Source organism: Paroedura picta, chromosome 2 (genome assembly GCF_049243985.1).
Source record: "Paroedura picta isolate Pp20150507F chromosome 2, Ppicta_v3.0, whole genome shotgun sequence".
In the NCBI taxonomy this organism is placed as follows: domain Eukaryota; kingdom Metazoa; phylum Chordata; class Lepidosauria; order Squamata; family Gekkonidae; genus Paroedura; species Paroedura picta.
In genome coordinates this window covers 55,255,847-55,273,605 of record NC_135370.1, presented here as the reverse complement: position 1 = coordinate 55,273,605, position 17,759 = coordinate 55,255,847, and the positions used below count along the sequence as shown (strand labels likewise).

The window sequence follows — 17,759 nt, the reverse complement described above, 5'->3', positions numbered from 1 at the left end:
ATCTTAAAGGACGATGCAGTAAAAGTGCTACACTCAATATGCCAGCAAATTTGGAAAACTCAACAATGGCCACAGGATTGGAAAAGGTCAGTTTACATTCCAATCCCAAAGAAGGGCAATGCCAAAGAATGTTCAAACTACCGCACCATCGCACTAATTTCTCATGCTAGCAAAGTTATGCTCAAAATCCTACAAGCTAGGCTCCAGCAATATGTGGACCGAGAACTTCCAGAAGTACAGGCAGGATTTCGAAGAGGCAGAGGAACTAGAGATCAAATTGCCAACATACGCTGGATCATGGAGAAAGCTAGGGAGTACCAGAAGAACGTCTACTTCTGCTTCATTGACTATGCTAAAGCCTTTGATTGTGTGGAGCACAACAAATTGTGGCAAGTTCTTAAAGAGATGGGAATACCAGAGCATCTTATTTGTCTCTTGAGAAATTTATATGCAGGTCAAGAAGCAACAGTGAGAACTGAACATGGAATCACTGACTGGTTCAAAATTGAGAAAGGAGTTCGGCAAGGCTGTATACTGTCGCCTTGCCTATTTAATTTGTATGCAGAGCACATCATGAGAAATGCGGGATTAGAGGAGTCACAAATTGGGATCAAGATTGCAGGGAGAAATATCAACAACCTCAGATATGCAGATGATACCACTCTAATGGCAGAAAGTGAAGAGGAACTAAAGAGCCTGTTGATGCGGGTGAAGGAGGAGAGTGCCAAAGTTGGCTTGAAACTCAACATCAAGAAAACAAAGATCATGGCATCCGGCCCTCTCAATTCCTGGCAAATAGAAGGGGAAGAAATGGAGATAGTGACAGATTTTATTTTCCTGGGCTCCAAGATCACTGCAGATGGGGACTGCAGCAAAGAAATTAAAAGACGCTTGCTCCTGGGGAGGAAAGCTATGGCAAATCTAGACAGCATCCTAAAAAGCAGAGACATCACCCTGCCAACAAAAGTGCGTTTAGTCAAGGCTATGGTCTTCCCAGTTGCAATGTATGGCTGCGAAAGTTGGACCATAAGGAAGGCCGAGCGTCAAAGAATTGAGGCTTTTGAACTCTGGTGCTGGAGAAGACTCTTGCGAGTCCCTTGGACTGCAAGGCGAACAAACCAGTCAGTCCTAGAGGAGATCAGCCCTGACTGCTCTTTAGAAGGCCAGATCCTGAAGATGAAACTCAAATATTTTGGCCACCTCATGAGAAGGAAGGACTCCCTGGAGAAGAGCCTAATGCTGGGAGAGATCGAGGGCAAAAGAAGAAGGGGACGACAGAGAATGAGGTGGATGGATGGAGTCACTGAAGCAGTAGGTGCAAACTTAAATGGACTCCGGGGAATGATAGAGGACAGGAAGGCCTGGAGGATCATTGTCCATGGGGTCGCGATGGGTCGGACACGACTTCGCACATAACAACAACAACAACATCATCAAAATATCTTTTAATTATTCCCACATTCCAATGTCAACATTCCCATCTCTGCTTATTTTCAGGGTATAAAGAGTTATTCCTCAGCCCCACTCATCCTGTACCCCAGCCTCCTAGCTGGCCCTCTTTTCTCTAGTTCATGGACCTGTCTCCATGTCTTCTTCCCCTGCCTGGTCAGTTTCAGGTCCTGATGCTGATTCTTTGCTGCTGAGAACAACAACTCCTCTTCAGTCCAAGAGCGAGTTCTTATGTCTCATTCCCCCCTTTTATTTCCCAGTAGGTAAGCAGTTTAGTTAAAGTTTTGTGTTCTATTTACTTAACATTTTTCCTTTCTGTAATTTTTTTGTTCTGCCTTATTGCTGAGATCAATTTGGCTTTATTTTTTTAAAAAACACTTTGTTTTTAAGAGTCTTTTAGACTTCATTTTCCTTGAGTGTTGCTCTGGACACTGATATATTAAGACTTATGTTCCCAAATATTGAAGTACCCAAATTATGTGTCTGTTCTGTGCTAGCATGGGGAGGCCCTGATATGTGTAATTTTGGCCCCTAAGATCCTGCTTTGGGCATTGATCTGGCTGTCAAGGACATAAGGTAGAAACAAAAAGGCATAGAAAGCAGGTGCTACAAATGTGCTTGATTTCTTTCCCTTATTGAGCTTTTCAAAGTGTGCTTTCTTCCACCTCTATTCTCACAAAAGTTCGAAATGCTGTCTAAGAATCATGGGCAACACCTCTTCAAGGAAGAAATCTGTGTTACTTTCCCTGATTGCCTCCTTGAGCGCTAATGACAAGTTGCAGGTATTTAAATCAATGAGTTAAGTCAGAGTAATACTGTGAAGGATTTCTACAAATTCTGGGTTTCAACCTTGAAATAAGAATTGCATGCAAATGCCGCTGAAATAAATTAAAAAGCTTCTTTCAACCTTTCTGAGGTACATAAAGTTTTCCTACCTAATACACTTTGAGTCTGAAAAGTCACACGGCAAGTGCATTCTCTCTCAGTTACAAAATATGTAAGAGGCGTGGAGTTCCTTTTCTGTCCCATCTTTCCCGGTGGGAAACCTGACATTTAATGCTTAAGTGGATGTTAAAACATCATCTGTACAACTTCAGCCCTAAAGCACAGAAAATGGGAGTGCTTTGAAACAAAACATGAATACTTTTATATTGTTTGAAGTGTTAATGAGATAAAGTGCCCACACACTCGAGCAATAGATGAGGTAATAAGAAAATAGGAATGCTAATTCACCATGGATATCAAACATAAGGAGATTTAGATAGAAATGAAGGTTGTGGATTTAAAAAAAACAAACTACTATACATTGGATAATAAATACAAAGCAGTAGGGTGAAGAAATAATTTTTCCCAGTGGAGATTTGAAATGAGCATTTTAATATTTCCCCCTCTCTTCTGTGAGCAGAGATCAGGCAGGAAGAGGGAAGTCAGTCCAGTTGCTCACATTCATTCAAATAGGTCTATCTAAAGACAGTGGAGCCTCTTGTGGCGCACAGTGGTAAGTGGCAGAAATGCTGTCTGAAGCTGTCTGTCCATAAGGCTGGGAGTTCAATCCCAGCAGCCGGCTCAAGGTTGACTCAGCCTTCCATCCTTCCAAGGTCGGTAAAATGAGTACCCAGCTTGCTGGGGGGTAAACGGTAATGACTGGGGAAGGCACTGGCAAGCCACTATGTATTGAGTCTGCCATGAAAACGCTGGAGGACATCACCCCAAGGGTCAGACATGACTCCGTGCTTGCACAGGGGATACCTTTACCTTTAAAGACAGTGGAATGGTCAAGCTCTCCCCCTTCCCCCAAGAAGCAAATAGATACTTGGAGAACTCCAGACTGGGCAGCCTCCAATTATAATCTCCTGGAAGGAATTCTGCAAGATCTACAGGAAGTGGCCCAGCTTGACCTGGGCAGTGGGTGGAGAAACTGGTATTATGATGGGCAGCATGAGAACAGAAACATTCTAAGGTCTTAAGTAACTGCAACAAGTAAATGAAGAATTCAGAATCCTCACTAAGCCAAAGAATTTGAGCAATAAGCAGCTCCAAGTGTTCTCATTGGTCAGAAACAGCTGAGAGTAACTCACAAAGCCAAAGGAAAAACAAATGTCTTTTCGGTTAACACAATAACCAAAAGCCTCTCGGTGAAAAAAATAATCTAAGAATAGTTTAGAAACCTCTCAAAAGCCTGTAACTAAGAACTTCTAGCTATAAAATAAATGGATTTGTATAACAAAACTTCAGTTCCTCAATCCAGCTACCCTTCCCTCTATGTAAAATAAATGGTTTGGGTTGTTGGCTGATAACAAAAATCCTAGTGCCATTCTGAAAAGGGTTTTCTTAAGAAAAGAGAGCTTTTACACCTTCCCAAACAGTTCTAGGGCTGTGTTAAAGCCAAATGATCTATCAGAAACAGGTGGGACAGTCAATTTGATTTTATAACAAAGAAACCATGCTGCAAGGGCAGCTCAGTCTATAAGGGAACAATATTTTATTTTAGGAAGGAAATTTTACTTCAGAATGAGGAAGAGTATGGGGGCCTTGGGAAGTGTGTGGAGAAACAAATATGATTTTTAAAAATCTCCTTGCAGCTAGGAGGAGGTCTTTGTTTTGCTTTGCAGCCATTTGCCATATGCTCAACATGGAAAGCTGAGGGAAACTGCAAGGTAATGTAAACTTATTAAGGTAAAGGATTTTCATTTTTACCCAGTTCTTTTGATTCCTTGCTCAATCTGGTACTGTGTTAAAAGTATGCTTGTAAACACTTCCTTTTAATAAATACTATATAAATTTGGATGCTGGTAGTGGTTCTCTGTCCTCCATCATCTTGGGCATGCTATTGAAAGAGAAGGAAAGCTGGTAGTTGGGCGAGCAGCTATTCCTCTAGGGGTGCACTTGGTAGTAAATTGTCCCCATGGCAGCCAAGTGATGGGCAGCAGAGGACACAGAAGCCAAGTCTCAGAATTGTAATGGGAAGCTGGGAGTCCTGACCCTACTAGTGGGCAATTGAATACAATGGTCAGGTGGTGGCCAGAGAGAGAAAGAGAGAAGCCTCTCTAGGAGTTGGGAACCTTTGAGAGTGGTCAGGGTAGAAAAGGGATTGCAGGCCTGTTCCACCACAAGTAGAAGAAGAAGAAGAAGAAGAGTTGGTTCTTATATGCCGCTTTTCCCTACCCGAAGGAGGCTCAAAGCGGCTTACAGTCGCCTTCCCATTCCTCTCCCCACAACAGACACCCTGTGAGGTGGGTGAGGCTGAGAGAGCCCTGATATCACTGCTCGGTCAGAACAGTTTTATCAGTTCCGTGGCAAGCCCAAGGTCACCCAGCTGGTTGCATGTGGGGGAGCGCAGAATCGAACCCGGCATGCCAGATTAGAAGTCCGCACTCCTAACCACTACACCAAACTGGCTAGTAGTGATGGAGTGAAGGAAAAATGGAGGCCTGACAGGGAAGAAACAGATCATTAAATCATTTGGACCTTTTCCACACCAGAGGCTTCATGCCAGGCTGCAGGCTGGAGTTTGACCTCCTTCTGCTCCTGCATGGGGGAACATTTGGCCCAGGGTACCTCATTCACCCTGGATTTGTGCTCCTGCACGGGAGCTGGGGCAGCAAAGTTTCAAGTGCAGAAACAGTCTTGCAGAGGCATATGTCTTATCCCAGTAGTTACAGTTATGATCCAGAGATCCACAAAGGAGTGATATATCTCCAATAAGACATGCTATCATTCTCTTTTATCCTACAACTTAGTTCAGTTATATATGATTTGCCAAAGTTGTGGGCAGTATGATACAAAACAGCTTTTTACCCACAAGATGAAAAAAAAAATGCCACCCCAACACACTCCTTTCGATCATTGTTAAAGAGGAACAAGCACAATCTGCCAAGTGTCTATCGTCCTCATATCCAGCTTTATTATACAGTGAACTGAACTTTCAGTAATATGTTAATTAAAACAAAATGCAACAATTTCCCACATTTGAGTAATAGAGTTCTTTCAGCATACAGGATCTTGTATCAATGGCTATACTGAGGTATCAGTCAATCAATAAACCTTTAATGGCATGAAATATTAAGGTATCTAATGTGTAAGAGAAAGTATTAAAGTTTGTCTGTAACACTGGAGTAAAAATGGAACTGAAACACAAGTATACATAGAACTGAATACACTGCAGAAAACTTAATGCAAAGGATTTTTTGTCAGGTGTTAGATTCCCCCCCCCCCCCAGTTTTCTCCCACCTTTAAAATTAGACAGGCAGCCAAATGCTAAACAATTTTATAATTCTTTAACACCACATTGAAGTGAAGAATCAATTAACCTAATTTATTTCACCAAAGATTCTCTGGCAGGCTGAAGTCATTTATATACTCCCAATTTTTGGAGAAAAATGTAACGTGCCTTTTAATAGGGACGAAAGGAAGCAAGTGCTGAAGTCCTTAATAGAAGATAGATAACTAATTCCCTTGAGGTCTGGACCACTTTCAAGTTAATGTAGGCAAAACTATAGGATCAAAATTTTATATATATATATATATATATATATATATATATATATATATATATATATATATATATATATATATATATATATATATATATATATATATATATAATGAAATTATTTGAAGAAGAAACATACATTAACTTACAGAAACAACCTGTTATCTCACAGCTCAAGGTGCTTCCTAGTATATTACGGAGTGGTGGGGGAAATTACACATTGAGTCTTTAGTGTTATACACATGTTCTTTTCATATAATGCAATATCCAGTCCCATCCATAGAGAAAAACTTGCTGCTGTGCAGATAGCTTGGGGAAGAAATGAATGATAATGAACTACTTTCCCCTAAGGTATTTTTTTTACAAAAAAAAGGAATAAGCTTTACAGGTGCCCCCCCCCTTCAAACCTGGGCTGATTCTGCACTTACTTTGTTTATTCCATTGTGGATCCTGCTGAATTCAGATCAATTTGAACTCAGGTCTTCCTCTATTCATCCCCATTGAAACAGAAAAGTGTTCTGGACCTGTTTAGGGATGCTCAGAAGGGGGGAACCAAGTGCAGCAGGAGCCTCTTTCTTTTCTTGAAGGGGGAGAGGGGAGAGGATTGGAGACAGCAGAGGAGGGGGAATAAATCCTTGAGGCATAGAATCATAGAGTTGGAAGGGACCATACAGGCCATCTAGTCCAACCCCCTGCTCTATGCAGGATCAGCCCTAAGCATCCTAAAGCATCCAAGAAAAGTGTGTATCCAACCTTTGCTTGAAGACTGCCAGTGAGGGGGAGCTCACCACCTCTTTAGGCAGCCTACTCCACTGCTGAACTACTCTGTGAAATTTTTTTTCCTGATATCTAGCCTATATCGTTGTACTTGTAGTTTAAACCCACTGCATGTCCTCTCCTCTGCAGCCAACAGAAACAGCATCCTGCCCTCCTCCAAATGACAACCTATCAAATACTTAAAGAGGGCAATCATATCCTCTCTCAACCTCCTTTTCTCAAGGCTTAACATTCCCAAATCCCTCAACCTATCTTCATAGGGCTTGGTCCCTTGGCCCCAGATCATCTTCGTCGCTCTCCTCTGTACTCTTTCAATTTTATCTATGTCCTTCTTGAAGTGAGACCTCCAGAACTGCACACAATACTCCAGGTGTGGTCTGACCAGTGCCGTATACAATGGGACTATGACATCTTGTGATTTTGATGTGATGCCCCTGTTGATACAGCCCAAAATGGCATTTGCCTTTTTTACCGCTGCATCACGCTGCCTGCTCATGTTTAGTTTACAATCCACAAGTACCCCAAGGTCTCGTTCACACACAGTGTTACCTAGAAGCGTGTCCCCCATCCAGTAGACATGCTTTTCATTTTTCTGACCAAGATGCAGAACTTTACACTTACCTTAATTAAATTGCATCTTGTTCTCATTGCCCATTTTTCCATTGTGTTCAGATCTCGTTGAACTCTGTCTCTATCTTCTGGAGTATTTGCCAGTCCTCCCAATTTGGTGTCATCTGCAAACTTGATGAGTAGTCCCTCCACCTCCTCATCTAGATCATTAATAAATATGTTAAAAAGTATGGGCCGAGCACCGAGCTCTGAGGTACCCCGCTACTCACCTCTCTCCAGTCTGATGAAACACCATTGACAACAACTCTTTGAGTACGGTTCTCTAACCAATTCCCTATCCACCTAACTATCTGAAAATCCAGATTGCAGTCCTTCAACTTATCCATCAGAACATCATGGGGAACCTTATCAAAAGCTTTACTAAAATCCAAGTAAACAACATCAACCGAATTTCCACGATCCAGCAAACCTGTTACTTGGTCAGAAAAGGAAACAATGTTGGTCTGGCAAGACCTGTTGGAGACAAATCCATGCTGACTTCCTTGGATCACCAAATTGTCCTCCAGATGTTTACAGATCACTCCCTTTAATATCTGCTCCATTATCTTCCCCACAACAGAGGTCAGACTCACTGGTCTGTAGTTTCCCGGGTCATCCTTCCTCCCTTTTTTGAAGATCGGAATAACGTTTGCTCTCTTCTAGTCCTCCGGGACATCTCCAGTCCTTAAAGAGGTCCCGAAGATGATGGACAAGGGCTGTGCAAGTTCTCTGGAAAGTTCTTTGGGCACTCTCGGGTGCATTTCATCCGGCCCAGGGGATTTGAACTCATCCAGTGCAGCTAAATGCCTCTCGACAACCTCTCTATCCATGTTAACCTGCCACCCAGACACTATCCGTTGGCTATGGCCATCTCTAGATGTGCCTAAACCCTTTGACCTGTGGGAAAAAACAGATGTAAAATAGGCACTATCTTTCTGCTTTCTCTGCATCTTCCATTAGAGTTTGTCCATCCGCACCCAACAGTGGGCCTATTGCCTCCTTTACTTTACGTTTGCTCCTTACATAACTGAAAAATCTTTTCTTGTTACAATGGGCTTCCCTGGCCAATCTTAGTTCACTCTCAGCTTTGGCCTTTCTGATGATTGATCTACAGTGCCTAGTAACCTGTAGATACTCTTCTTTAGAGCTCTGTCCTTCCCTCCATATCCTGAATATTTTCCTTTTCTTTCTTAGTTCCTCTTGAAGTTCTCTGTTCATCCAAATAGGCTTCTTAGAGCTCCTGCAGAGCTCCTGCAGAGCATATCTCAGCTGAGAGAAGTTAGGGCTTCCCCTTTAAGGGAAGCCTTGCAATCTGGGAACAAGGAAGCCTTTGAACTGATGCCCTGCCCAATCATGGCTTTTCTACAGCATTGGATGCTTGGCAGCAAGTTAGTTCAGGAAAAACAGAGAGCTGCACCTTTACTCATGCCGATTTTTCAAATATGGAGGGTTATATCCACTCCAGGATATCACGGGGAAAGGTAAGGTTACTCCAGATCAATCATGCTTGTTGCAGAGAGAAAATTTAAATTATCCAAAATCAAAATGGAAATCGCATTCAGTGTGGATGGCAGGGACTGAATCAACCTGGGATCAGAATAAAAACTCCATGCAGATTCAGCCCTGGTGAAGGTTAAGTGCCACTTGTCACAGAGAGATTTAATTGCCCTAAAATTGTAACCCAGTGCATATGACAACTCTGGGGCTATCAACATGCGAAGGACCCTACGGCAGACTGCCTTGTTTGAGACATATGTACATGCCAAATCCCTCAGTACTGAAACACAGGAACTAAAGATCAAATGTTCTGTTCCATACCTATAGCCAGTCATTCAGCAACTTGAGTAGCAAGATTTCTCATATATGAACCTTACTTAATAAACAGAATTCTCCAAGTCAAAGTTCTTATTGAAATGTCCATGAAGGCCTGCTCCTTTACTCCAATGGGAAGTTTTCTCAGAATTTTGTATACTCGCCTTTAATGTATGAAGTAGTCTGTGGAAAGTCATGCTGTAGAGTTTCCTCTCAGCCTCCTGAATGCAATTTGATTTGTCTGTAACTACCACAGCATAAATAACCTTCTTTTACCACAGACTTGAATCCTGTATATCTTTCTGTCTAATAGTGGTATAAGTGGTGGTCCACCAGCAGAAGTTTTTAAAGTGTTCACCATACCAATACAATTTTCCATATTTTAAAGCTACCTTTCTATGTCAGCCATCACATTTGCAGGTTCCCCGATAGAGGCACTGGGTAGCCTCCAATATACTAACATACGCATCACCATGTGACTTAGTCTTATTGCGGCCTGATGGGATAAATGGTTTTCATACCTTTGAGTAATGACCTGTGACTATACCAGAGTGCTGCCTTCATTAATTACCAAGACAGTCTAACTACATTAGGATATTCTCATTGGAATTTTCATTATCAAAGACCATCCATGTCCCCTCACACCTATCATCTTTCAGTGTTGTCTGCTCCCACATTAAGCTATTGCACATCCAATGTACTGTGACCAAGAACAGAGAAATACATGCATGTAGTCATTGGCTCTGCTCATAATGGCTATAGTTTTGGTTCCAGTTTTATCAGTGAATTTTCAGAAATTTTTACCACTGAAAATTAAGGGGAACAAACAAGCTTAATGGCAGCTCTCCCTAATGGCAGCTCTCTTCCCTACCCCTGTAAATATTAAATATGAGAAATTGGAAGCATTGCACCATTTCATAAAGAATATTATTCTATGAGGTTGGTTAAGGAATATGTAGGATATAAATAATGAAGGAACCAAAAAGATTTTAAAAATATGAACACGCGACCTAATGTTCCAAGAGTTTTATGGGGAAAATAGAATTTTTGATATGAAACACATCTGGCAAGGCCCCTGGGATGGAAATGGTTATGAATGTGATGTCTGTGATGTCTGTAGCTCCGTCCCAGGCAGAAAATGTGGGGAGGCCGCCAGCAGAGGAGGCTGTGGCCACAAAGCTGTCAGAGACGGAACCCCTAAAGCTGGTTGGGGCCGCTGCCTGGCCCAGGCAGAGCAGAGCAAAGCAGGTTGGGGGAAGCTCTACTGCCATGGTGCCCAGCTTCCCAGGCCTGTCCTGCCCTCCAGAGAGCAGGGCATGCTGGGGAAATTCTGCCACAATGGTGCCAAGCATCCCAGGCCTGTCCCATTCTTCAGAGAGTAGGGCAGGTTGGGGAAGGTCCACTGCTATGGTCCCTTGCCTCCCAGTCCTGTCTCGCCCTCTGCACAGGCACTCTGCTGTTGTGGCCCCTAGCTTCACAGGCCTGTCCCATTCTCAGGAGAGCGGTTGGGGAGGCTCTGCCACTATTGTGCCTGACCTCCCAGGCTTCTCCCACAGCTCCACAGAGCTGGGAAGGCCTGGGAAACAGGGAGATGCCACATTTTTGGGGGGGGGGCGCAGAACTCCTGCTGCAACAGGTAAGCAAGGTGTGTGTGTGAACCAGGAAGAATAGGTAGGTGGGAGAGTCAAGGTGGGAATGGAGGGGAAAGGTGTGGGGAGGTAAGGATTGAGGGAGACAGGGACCAGGAAATACAGTTAGGTGTAAAAGGCAAGAGGGGAATGGGGAGAAGAGTAGGTGTCTGTGTGTGTATCTGTGTGGGTGTGAGAGAGGGGGAGGGGGGAGGGGGGCCAGGATCATGGAGTCCCAAAGCAGGTATGTGTTCTGCATACTCTGTGATAGTCAGACTCTCATGAGAATTTTTTTGTTTTGTTTTGTTCCATAATTCATTTTGGGGGTTAAGTTCTTTCTCCTTTTTTTCCTTGGATATAAATAATGCTCTCCTAAAGTTGTGGGGTTTTTTTATCTCATGAGAAGAACAGCAGTATGCAAGAGCCATTGAATTGATGAGATGTTAACATCTCTACCTCAGGGATCATGTATTAGGATTGTCAACAAACCAAGCTGTCAAGAGTTTATCGAGATATGAACGCACCTGCCAGTGTGGAAGATGCATCATGTCAATGAAGCATGCATATAAATTCCTGTCCAGTCCATGGAAGCTGCTCTCTGTACCAAATAAGGAAGTAAAACAGTCAATCAAGGCATAAATATAAAAAAATAGCCCAAGGGGAAAATATTGCACTTGCAAACAATTCTCTTGATGCTATATTAGGCAATCAATTGCATTCCTGCCACTTTAAGTATATTCCCTCATGGTTCTCAGTAGATGTCATGATGCCTTGTAGACTACAATCAGAGCAACAGGAATTGAGCTAATCAAAGAGAAGTGTCAGAAACGTCTGAATGAGAATATATATCTGCTAAACAAATGTCACAAGAGAGCTTAACATACAGAGCTCTTCTCGAAGCAGCCATGAAAATATGCACACTCGCACAAACACATACTGCTTAAGACTATATGTGAAAAGGTCTCTGTTAATAATGAACAGAAAATATGGTTCAACTGCTGCCCCCTTGGCAATCGTAACACAGAACAATTCCATTGCGGATTACAGGATTCGGAGTACTACACAACTAGTTTTGGCTGCTCAGACTGGCTTATGTCTGTCAAACAACATCACTCACCTGGGTAAGAGAGCAGAATATTCTTGAAATCAACGGGAGTTTCATAAACAGATTTGGATACGGTATGGGAAGGAACTGTCCAAAGGAGAAACTTCAAAAATGCCTTAAGTAAACCTATAGTCGATCTTTCAGTATTATGTGGGGTAAACATGCTATTTTGCTTTGGGGAGGAAACATTCTGTGGAACAAAAAATCAAAAACTTTATTTGATACATGGAGGAAACAGTTCCTCCTCTGGGCAACTGAGCTCATAATCTCCATTTAAGCTTCTACCTACAGCCGGACATACTCAGCCTATAAACTGTTTAAGGCTTTCACAGTAATGACTTGGGCTACTGCGTCAGAACAACAATCCAAAAACTGGGTGGAAAGCAGAATCACACTATTCTTGCTATCTGCCAAGAAGTGTTGTAACACATAAACTAAAGAAAGATATGGATAATTCATATTCAGGCTCCTCTGAAGTGCTGCTACAACCCCATACAAAAAAAAAGGGCTGACAAAGTGAGCCCTTTTGGGTAAAGTGACCAGATTTTAACATTGGTAAAGCGGGACACCATTGACCGGGGGGGTGTTGGGTTCTTGATTAAAAAATTGGTCTATATGGAGCAACAAAAAGTTTCATAGAACATATAGAACACAAAAATAGTATTGTAATATACATTTAAAAAAAATTTCAACATAAGTACAATTTGCCAGGTACCCCCAGATGTCCCTCCAAAAGTGGGAAAATCTGGTCACCTTACTTTTGGGGAATTGCAGGGTAAAAGTCTAAAAATAAATAAAATAAAAATGTAAAAGTTTTTTGGGCAGTTTGTGATTCACAAAGTGATGTTTGTGGAAGGGTACCAGGCATGAACATTTCATGAACTTTGATGCTGTTGGTGGTGGTTCTTTAGCAGATACATTTCCAGACAGATTGTCACCACTCAAATCAACTGTTTACAAAACTCCAAGGCAACAGGAGGCATGGAAATGTCTTGGAAATGCCAATAGGAGACCTCTGAAGTTTAACCAGCACTGCTGGCTGCCAATAATTGAGTTCCCATTCTGCTCTATATGATCAGAATGCTATATATATACTCAGCTCTGCTGTCACTCCTTTGTCACCTGTTGGCAGTTACAGAGAGAGGCCAGGGGGCTTGTGAAAAGCAGATTAGCAGAACGTACCCATTTATTCCCTCCTGATTGTTAATTCCTCTCTCCTGCTGGGGTTTGGGAATAAGGGGGATTCAGAGCTCTGAGTCACCCTGTCTATATTAAGGTGACCAGATTGTCCCACTTTTGGAGGGACATCTGGGGGTACCTCGCAAATTGTACTTATGTTGAAATTAAAAAATATATATATTACAATACTATTTTTGCAATGTGTTCTATGAAACTTTTTGTTGCTCCATAGAGACCAAATCCCCGGTCAATGGTGTCCCACTTTACCAATGTTAAAATATGGTCACCTTAGCCTATATGGTCATGCTAAGCAAAGGGGTTAGCTACTGAGTGCCTTGTGAAGGCACACATTCTATACCCTTCTAATTGTGAACTCCTCTCCCCTGATGGAGAGGAGCCTTGCAGGGAGTGGGGGGAAATAAATATAATAATAATAATAATGATGATGATGATGATGATGATTTTTGGTGTTGGGTGGATCAACCCTGCTTGCGTTTGGCTGTTATGTGGACCCAAGTCACCACATCTCTCTGCTCATGCTGAGTGCCTTGGTTGAGGACTCATTTTATACCCTCCTGATTGTGAACTCCTGTCCCTTGCTTGTGGTTGAGTGTTAGGTGGACTCCAGGTTCATGGCCATGCACGAGAGGTCAGGTCAGATGACAGCCTTGCTTGACCAGTACTCCAGATGATCAGTATTGGTGATCTCAGGGTATTTGACAAGGCATACCTATATGATCATGTCTGCCAAATCCTCTGCCATTTTATGCCTGGCCTCCTCACCACTGCTGGCCTTCTGGTTCACTACTGAAAACTAATGGTAGGGCTTTTCCCTGGCTGGGGTCTTTGAGGCAGATGTGCTGGGTGACTTTTCTTCACCAACCTCTTACGCCTGCTGTTCCCTCTGGCCACATCTGTTTATCTGTAGTCTTTGTACTGCTCATGCTTCCATTACAAGTGCTCTGCATTCAGCAGAGCAATGCTGCCTTATATCTGGGGCCACAGATACAGGCTAGCTGATAGTCTTATGTATTACAGAGAGGGGGTGACAAAGCAGTAGATGCCTATCCCAGCCCAGTAGAATAGGCTGCTGGATCATTTATCTTGTGTGGGGGGGGGGTTGATTATGGAGTGTGATGTCACTTCCAATGGGAGTGTCTGGATGATGTCATTTATGTTAATAGCATCTAGTTTCATTGTACAAGTGAATCTCTGAATTAAGAGAAAGGGTGTGTGTGCTTCTAGAAACTCTTGTCTTCAGCTCCTTTGTAAAACTGTAACATGAAGCTATTAAATAAAAGGAAAACAGTAATGTTAGCTCTCCTAGCTTCTTTATGTTTCCATTGGCTCATAACTATTCTGGAAATGGTGAAACTGAGGGCCACCCAAATCAATGGAAGTTCAGCCTTTGTCTAGACAGCGCACAAACATGTCCCTGCCCTTAAATCAAATTTCAGGTTAACTTCTTTAGCTTCTGTCAAAACATGGTATTTTTGGATTCCTATTGTTGTATAAGCTGCTTACGGTCAATTTCAGTTAATATTCTTTGAATTAGGAGAGATTTGAATTTCATGCACTTACCCACCTGAGATTTTTTTAGACTTTTTGGGAGGGATGTCCCTCAAAATTTCTTTGGATAGTTCATCTGAGAAGAAACTTCAAAATTTGTTTTCAATGTTTTCAATGTTCTGTCCTAACCACACCCAGTGTATTAAAGAAATTATTTAACAAAGAGATACAGTGGAATACTGGAGTGATAGGAAGGTTGTACTAGGATTGGGTATCAATACATGCAGGTGTTTTAAAATGAGTCAGACCATTAGTCTGACAGAATCAGTACTGTGTTCTGACTGGGAGCACTTTCTTCAGGTAGTGGTCTTCTATGTCACCTTCTACCTAACCTTTTTAGCTGGAGGTGCCACAATTTTAACTTGGAGCTTTCAGCAAAGTTGATGCTCACCACCAAGTTTTGGCCCCTTATTCTCAATGATCTTGTCACAGTAACTCTCTTTTAGAGTAATTAATTTTAATGTATTTTAAAAATTTTGTTATTTATTGGGTGATATGACCATATATGGTCATGTTGACCCCCCCATGGCCACTGATTAGCTGGAGGGAATGGGAAGAGGAGGGGCTTTGGGAGGCATGTTCACATGTTCTGCACAATGGCGACACTTCTGGTGTTTCTTGAAGCCTGAAGAATGTTTCAGGGTTTTCTCAAGTAAGAAGTTAAGAAAAACTGGTCTAGAGTCTATTTTCCCACAGCTGTGCTTCAACACAAACTTCAGTCATTGTGTCTATTGCTGAATTCAGCTATAGATAAATACTACAAACACTGTTGGTTACTATTTTATGTTGCTTTTATCACATGAAGGAATGAAGGTGTACAATTAATACATTTTAAAATCATTACTGAGTTCTAGTCTTATAAATCACAAGTTCTTCCTTACTCTTTAAGATTTTATTTTCTCTGTAACGAGGCATCTTGCAGACAGCTACTTGGTTGCTCTTCTCCTATCCGCAGTAGAATTAGCAGATTTGTTATCTCTAGAATATAAGAGCAAACAGCATATGGGTTTTATTAATATCATCATAATGTCACAGTGAAATCTGTCACAATGTAAACTTCTTCTGAGCAATCTCATTTAAGTGTAATATTCAGCAAGAAAGAGATAAAAAGAAGACAATCATATATTCTATAATTATTTTTAGTACATTTCTGTTAAATAAGAGGGTCTGTAAATATTACCCTCAATGACTATAAACTCCATAATGGCAAGGCAGCCACTTTGTTATCAGAAATTAAAAGGTGATTTCCTATTGATACAAAGTCTTTTTCATCAGATAAGTAGCCACTTACATTGCACACAACCAGAAACCCTTCAAAGGGGCTTCAAAATTAAAACTCTAATTTGAAGATCAAGAAGAGATGGTCCTTTGCCTTGTGCTTAGGCCCAAAAACCTTGCTAGGTGACACTTTGATATTCAGATAAAAGGTGGTTTTAATGGCTTTGTCTAGATACAGCTAATGAATACTGTCCACTAATCATGCTTCAAACCAATAGAAAGTCCAAGGTTTATTTTCAGAAACACTGTGGTATGAATCCATCATGAAGGCTTGTCGCTATAAACCCCAGTCCAACGGCAATCACACTTAGTGGTTTACAGGGTAACACAAAGGACTATTCAGTCCATTCCCAAACACTTGATGGATGCTTTCTCTAACTGTTCATAGGTCTACACAGACACAACTCTTAACTGCTAGATCACACTGGGGAATTGCATATGTCATAGTCATTTGCACACACAATTCTCCAGCCCACTTAAGGATAAGCATTAGAATCCTGTTTCCACTTTCACATGGCCTCTAGCAATGTTCTAATTCTCTAATGCCCTCCATTCTGTGGAGGGTTTTTAAAACTTTCTGACTGCTTTGATTTGACAGGACACTGTCAAACTATCAGGTGACAGATTTCTCCCTGCCTTGTTATTCCGACATTACATTGATATTCTAAATGACTAATTCAATCCCACACATTTCAAATCTATATTCTATCATTGTGAATGCTGTATTGGCAGTAAGGAGTGCTACTGCAGCAGCTGTTTTAATATGCATTTTGTTATTTTAAAAGGAAAAAAGGATAGACGAACAGAACAAAGGATCCTGTATAATTTATAGTGTTTTAAGATTACTATACATTGCATAATATATTAAAATGTGGAAGTCAAAAACAAAGAGTTTCCCCATCTCCTTCTTATCAGAATCATAACAATAATATTTAACAATAATTAATAATTCTTACTTAAATGTTTTATAACAATCCATTTTCCAACTATATTATTAACTAGAAAATAAGCCCGCTGCAGGCAAAATGCAGCGGGCGCTAGGAGGGCACGCGATGAGGGTGTCAGGGCTGTGCGGCGGGGCTTTGGAAGTCCGGGAAGGGTGGGATCTCGCGGCCTACCTGGTTTCCTGGGGTGCGAGCGGCGGGCAAGCTGGAGGGCAGTAGGAAGTGGACAGGCTGCGGCTGGGAAGCTGGCTGGGCACTCAGGCTGTGAGTGGCTGGATGTAGGGGCGCTGGAGGTGGGAAGCTTGGGCCGCGTGGTGGAGTGTGCTGCCGGCGGCGCTGGGTGGGCCGAAGTGTCCCCCACCGGTTGCTGCCGGTGGGCGGGTCCGGTGGGTGAATAGTGATGGGCGGCAGCGGGGCGTCCTGCGCGTGTGCGGCCGGCGGGAGCAGCCTCAGCCGGCGTCATGGGAGCTGGGCGGCTGGCGCTCCGTGGTGGGTCGCATCAGTGCCGGCGGCGGTCCCTAAGCATCCCCCGCCGGCCGCTGCTGGCTGCCTGGGCCGGGGGGCGATGTATTGTTAGCGGTAGCGGCGACCTGCAGCCTTGCAAGGCTTGGAGGTAATGGCTGCGGGCGGACGGCTGTGACGGAGCGCAGAGGGGGGCGGATCGGGAGGCGCTTTGTGGGCAGAGAGGATCGCTCACCAAAGCCGGGCCGGAGGGTCCCCGGGGAAGTGAGCCGCGGCCCGCTCAGCCAGACGGCCGTCCCTGTGGGCTCCGACGCAGCTCGTCTCCCCGCCTGTCTGTGTCCTTTGATGGCAGCGGCGGCGGCTCCCAGCGGCTTCCTTTACTGCCCGTGGCAACTGGTGGCACTGGAGCTCTCCCCGTCGAAGCAGCCAGGCGGAGCGGCACATAGGCTGCAAGC

General features: G+C 42.9%; 1 long non-coding RNA gene across 1 annotated transcript in view; it reads right to left on the bottom strand.

Moving 5' to 3' along the window:
* Positions 1-12,004: 12,004 nt before the first annotated feature.
* The window catches only part of LOC143828669 (uncharacterized), a 40,483-nt gene continuing 34,728 nt past the window's right edge, over positions 12,005-17,759 (bottom strand). Inside the window, exons 4-5 of the long non-coding RNA XR_013227819.1 lie at positions 15,502-15,598; positions 12,005-12,062 (exon numbers count right to left, since the gene is read on the bottom strand). This is a non-coding gene — a long non-coding RNA (uncharacterized LOC143828669). The remainder of the gene's footprint in view (positions 12,063-15,501; positions 15,599-17,759) is intronic.